Here is a 6282-nt window from a genome sequence, read left to right on the forward strand (position 1 = left end):
CTCTGAAAACAGAGTAGAAGTTACCTTTTACAAAGGCATTTACACACCAAGGAGGGAAAGAGGGGTGGGATGAATTGGGAGATTGGGATTGATATATATACACTACTGATACTATAAATAAAATAGATAACTAATGAGAAACTACTATATAGCTCAGGGAACTCTACTTAATGCTCTGTGGTGACCTAAATGGGAAGGGAATCCAAAAATAGAGGGGATATATGTATACATACAGCTAATTCTCTTTGCTGTACAGTAGAAACTAAAACAACATTGTAAAGCAACTATACATCAATAAAAATTTTAAAAAACTAAATAAAGAAATTTACATTTATAAGGGCAATCTTTATTTTAAGGGTGTCTCCCTCTCTGTACCAGGAAGAAAAGAAGGACTAAATCAAGAGTTACTTCTCTCAGTGGAGAAGGCATGGACTTAAATCTGTGTAACAAAGCTTACCTTTACCTGTTTACTCTGTTTTTCCTGCTAACATCCCTTAACTGGCTTCCCTGCCCAACCCCCAAAACTTTCTTTTGTTTTTAGCTGAAGATGGTATTTAAGGTGGTGGCTTTGGCCATTTCTGGGATTCTACTCATTTTTCCTGTGTATGTCCTATGTATAACCAAGGTATATATATTATTAAATTCCTGCTTATTTTTCTTTTGTTAATCTGTCTTTCAATACAGGGGAGTCTCAGCCAAGAACCTAGAAGGGTGAAGGGAAAATTAGTTTTTCTCTGCTATACATATTACCTTACCTGCTTAGGCCTCTCATAATGCTTACCCAATATTAAAATGATGTCCTCTCTCTCTCTCTCTCTCTCTCTAATTTCTACATTAGTATGGAGGGGTCTTCTGTTAGTAGAATGCTTTTTTTTCCCCTCACAGTACAGACATGGCTAAAATGCAGATTCTTCTTGGTAGACTTAGTGAGGCACTCAAGATTCCACACTTCTAAGAATGATACAGGTGATGCTGATATTCTGAGGAACACATTTTTTAGTTACTAAATTCAAATAGAATTATTATGTTTTAGATTTTCTAAAACTAAATTTAGCTTTTAAAACCCCATTTCTATTCCAAGTCACTTGCAATTAAAATTCAGTCTCTTTTGGGTAATGTCAAGTAAGAAAAAATAACTTTTCCTCCAGCCTTCTAGGTTCTCAGCTGGGAACCCCACAACAAAAAGATTAATAAGAGAAAGACAAACATAAATGAATTAACATGTGTACCTCATGTATATGTGGAAGATACCTAGAGAAAAATGAGTAACTCTCAGAAGTGGCTTAGAATTCAGGCTTAAATACAATCTTCAACTAAAGACAAAATAGTGGGTGTGGGAGTGGCCAGTTATTGTGGGGAGACCAGAAAAAAAGTATGGTAAACAAGTGTAAGATTTGTTATGCAGATTTAAGTTTACACCTCCATCCATAAGAGTTTCTTTTGATTTTGTCATTCTCCTCTTCCAGGTTCAGAGAGGGAGATAACCTTACAAATAGAGATTTCCTTTATGAATGTAAATTTCCCCCATAAAAGGGTAACTTCTACTTTGTTTTCAGAGCTTCTCCTGTCTGCTCTTTCTCAAAATAATCAGCTCAAAATAATTCTTATGTCAAAGAGGTATATTCTGAAGTAGCATGTTCCACCACCAACAGTAACAACTGAGTCAAATGCACAGCTCTTTTTTTCTTCCTTTTTGGCAAGGTGGTTTGACTCCTGAGGTGCTGGGGAAATTTACAGGTATCTTAGGTATTGTTGGCATGCCTTTCTGCCTTACTCTGATGGCATTCATTGAGGTTTGATTTTCTTCCATTGTGTTTTCATCAGCTTGGGCTTCTGCTACCGAGTCTGAATCTGTGGTCTCATAACATGGCCAGTCACTTGGGCCATCCCATCTAACTTCTCCTTATTCCAGGCTCAGAACCCTTGTTTCATCTGGCCTTTCTCAGCCCTTCTGAACCTCATAAAACCCCTAGCTGTTTACTCTCTCCAACGATGTAGTCAGGGACTTGAGGCTTTCCTTGAAATCAACAAACTAGCCCTGTATGTAGGCATGGCTTCTCCAAAACCCTTACAGTATCCTGGTCTATGATGGGAGTGAGGCAAAAGCTTACTGTTCCCCAGTTCACTCTAATCCCATCTATGGTTTCATCCTTCCCCTGAGACTCACTTAGGATAGAGTCATGACTTGTGGTCCTTTCAGAGACATTCATTCACCCACAGGGTTTTTGTCTTTATTTAAAATTTTTCGAGTTCGATTGGTAGCGGGAGCGGAGAGCGGACCCCAGAGAGCCCTGAGCAGCCCCACCACCGCCACCGGCCTAGTTACCATCACATCCCGGGAGGAGCCGCAGCTGCCGCAGCCGGCCCCAGTCACCATCACCGCAACCGTGAGCAGCAAGGCCGAGACCCAGCAGCCGCCCGCCGCCCTCCCTGCCGCCCCCGCCCTCAGCGCTGCCGACACCAAGCCCGGCACGACGGGCAGCGGCGCAGGGAGCGGCGGCCCGGGTGGCCTCACATCAGCGGCGCCTGCCGGCGGGGACAAGAAGGTCATCGCAACGAAGGTTTTGGGAACAGTAAAATGGTTCAATGTAAGAAACGGATATGGTTTCATCAATAGGAATGACACCAATGAAGATGTATTTGTACACCAGACTGCCATAAAGAAGAATAACCCCAGGAAGTATCTTCGCAGTGTAGGAGATGGAGAGACTGTGGAGTTTGATGTTGTTGAAGGAGAAAAGGGTGCGGAGGCAGCAAATGTTACAGGCCCTGGTGGAGTTCCAGTACAAGGCAGTAAATACACAGCAGACCGTAACCATTATAGACGCTATCCACGTCGCAAGGGTCCTCCACGCAATTACCAGCAGAATTACCAGAATAGTGAGAGTGGGGAAAAGAATGAGGGATCGGAGAGTGCTCCTGAAGGCCAGGCCCAACAGCGCCGGCCCTACCGCAGGTGAAGGTTCCCACCTTACTACATGCGGAGACCCTATGGGCGTCGACCACAGTATTCCAACCCTCCTGCGCAGGGAGAAGTGATGGAGGTTGCTGACAACCAGGGTGCAGGAGAACAAGGTAGACCAGTGAGACAGAATATGTATCGGGGTTATAGACCACGATTCCGCAGGGGCCCTCCTCGCCAAAGACAGCCCAGAGAGGACGGCAATGAAGAAGATAAGGAAAATCAAGGAGATGAGACCCAAGGTCAGCAGCCACCTCAACGTCGGTACCGCCGCAACTTCAATTACCGACGCAGACGCCCAGAAAACCCTAAACCACAAGATGGCAAAGAGACAAAAGCAGCCGATCCACCAGCTGAGAATTCGTCGGCTCCCGAGGCTGAGCAGGGCGGGGCTGAGTAAATGCCGGCTTACCATCTCTACCATCATCCGGTTTAGTCATCCAACAAGAAGAAATGAATACGAAATTCCAGCAATAAGAAATGAACAAAAGATTGGAGCTGAAGACCTTAAGTGCTTGTTTTTTGCCTGTTGACCAGATAACTAGAACGATCTGCATTATCTATGCAGCATATGGGGTTTTTATTATTTTTACCTAAAGACATCTCTTTTTGGTAATGACAAACTGTTTTAAAAAAAAAAAAAAGCCTGGTTTTTCTCAATACACCTTTAAAGGTTTTTAAATTGTTTCATATCTGGTCAAGTTGAGATTTTTAAGAACCTCATTTTTAATTTGTAATAAAAGTTTACAGCTTGATTTTTTCAAAAAAGTCAACAAACTGCAAGCACCTGTTAATAAAGGTCTTAAATAATAAAAAAAAAAAAAATTTTTTTTCTATTTTGTTCATGATGAATTTTTTGCATTAATTTTGATTAAAAAATTGCATTAAAATAGGACATCTTGATTAATGATTTTTTGGTGACCCCTTAAATTTTGCACCCTCTTTGAGTGGCTTGCTCACCTCACTCGAATCCCAGCCATATCATCTTTTCCAATTTTCTCCTTCCTGCCCAGAGCAAATGATCTATTACCCCATTTGAGTGGGAAACTAGCACTTAAATTATCATGCATCATCATTACATACACTTGCTACTGATGATCTTACAACTCTGTTTTTTTTGGATCTTGGTTTCTTGACTCTCAAATGCCTTTTCCTCATTTAGAAGACAAAAAAGAAGAAGAAAAGCCCTAGTCCTGTGAATTGAATGTATTGACTTTCATGATTGTTGTTTTCTTCAATGAGTTAAAAAAAAAGTGTACTTGGCAACTCAGTTGAATGTGTTATTATTAATTGTTTTTTATTATTATTACTATTATTGTTTTCCATTTATATCCACTCTCTGCCTATATATAGTGCATAAAAAAGCCATCATATTTTCCCAGTGAATAAAAACACAGTTAATATCTGAAAATATTACCTTACTATAGTTTACAATAATAATTGAGATAAGGTTAGATTAGGTAGAAAACTGATAATTGGCCAGTATCTAGCTGCTACAATGCAGATGAACAGATAATAAAGTCCTTTAAAAAAAAAAAAAAGAGGATAAGGAAATACTTAGTTGATTGTAAGAGCCTCTGAAGGTATGGGTTGTGTTTCATATATTTTGGCAGATAGGAGAGAGTTAACATATATTTGGTAACTAAGTATGGAATCATGGTTGGCATTTTAATGATGTCATTTATTTCCTACTTACTATATTTTGTAGCATCTCAAAAAAATCGACCAGAATAAGAAATATCAATCATGAGAATATATATTTTCTCCACATTTTAGGCACAGGCCACTGGTTATTAAAAACTGTGGAAATAAAAAATTTTTTAAAGGGAGGAAATTTAATTCAGGCTCCACTTTGAAATAAAAAAAACAATAAAGTAGAATGAAAGGGGGAAGGATAGGGAGCAGAAGGCCACGTAGGGAAAATAAACCTTTTGAATTGATTTCGAAAAGAGATAGTAAACTGGACGGAAAGCATAAAAGTACTGCTGTAGATGGAATAACTTGATGCCAATTCCAGAGGCAGGAAGAGCCACGTACCGTCTGCAACAGATGTGTGGGAGGCACAACAGTCCTCTGGGAGCTGTGAGGTTAAGGAAGTAACTGTGCAGGAGGCACAGTGACAACTGGCCTCTCGCTCACTGAAAGCAATCAGCACGAAGGAGGGTTGGAAGGTGTCCGGAATTTCACACTATGCTCTTGAAATAGCTAGTAGCTTATTTTTATGAGAGCCCTGAGACATATTTTCACTGATCCTTTACCCAGACAGTTGAGTTTCTTTAATGAAATGACATTACTCCTTTGGGGAAAGGATTTGAGGACAGGGAACAATCAGGCCTACTAGCAACTCCCACTATGAGAGGTGCTCTCAAGAGCTGGCTGGCTCTCCACGCAGAAAGGAAGCAATTATGCTTTCATTGCAATGCATTGCCGAGAGGTAGGGACTTCTTAACGATAGCTCTTTTTAAATCCACCTCTCCCACCCCTCACTGTCATCTAAATGAATATAAAATAAGCTTAAAGGAACTGGGAAACTAAAATTATAATGACAGTGATGATAATAAGGACATTACCTTATCTATAATTTTTATACTGTAGTATGGATTTTCTTGAAAAAAAGTATTTCACAATGCTTATTTAATATGACGAACTCAACATTAGTCTTATTTTCTAATTTTAAGTAAGAATTTTCCCATTTTTTAGTTATATAGTATTTACGTAGTGCCATATTATTAAATGACTCAGAGCACCTCCTCCATCTTCATTTTTTTCCTTTACACGATGAATGAATTCAGGATCTGACAGTAGATGGTGCTATTATTTCAAAGACCACACAGTACCAAAGACTTTCAGATTATTTTAAGACTACAGAAACAAGTGAGAGAAAAGTGTGAAACTTGACACCGTTTTCTAGTTTGCAAAGGTTATGGAGTGGGAAGCTATTTTTACGTAGTGACCTATTCTGTCCTTTTGGGGGATAAAATAACAATCAAAGCTTCCCTTAGTAATTAGTAAATTCTGTCTCCCTCGAAAAGAAGAGCTATATCCACACTTAGTTTTCTCCTTTGAAGCAGCAACAATCACAGATGCTGTTGCTCATACCGACTGCCATTACACACAAAAAGCAATTCACACGTGCTCAGCAATGCAAAAGATGATATTAAAATGTAAAACACGTGAATGTGAAGTTTCCTTAAAAATACTGAAAAAAATGATATTTCTAATATAAAGCAATTTATATGTAAAACATCTGTAATCACAAAAGCACCTTAAATACAATATTCAAATGCAAGCAGTGAAACCCTGTATCTGACAATGATAAA

General features: G+C 39.5%; 1 pseudogene; it reads left to right on the plus strand.

The window, feature by feature from the left end:
- Positions 1 to 2180: 2180 nt before the first annotated feature.
- Positions 2181 to 3787, plus strand: LOC103001214 (Y-box-binding protein 1-like; annotated as a pseudogene).
- Positions 3788 to 6282: the final 2495 nt, after the last annotated feature.

Source organism: Balaenoptera acutorostrata, chromosome 8 (genome assembly GCF_949987535.1).
Source record: "Balaenoptera acutorostrata chromosome 8, mBalAcu1.1, whole genome shotgun sequence".
Classification (NCBI taxonomy): domain Eukaryota; kingdom Metazoa; phylum Chordata; class Mammalia; order Artiodactyla; family Balaenopteridae; genus Balaenoptera; species Balaenoptera acutorostrata.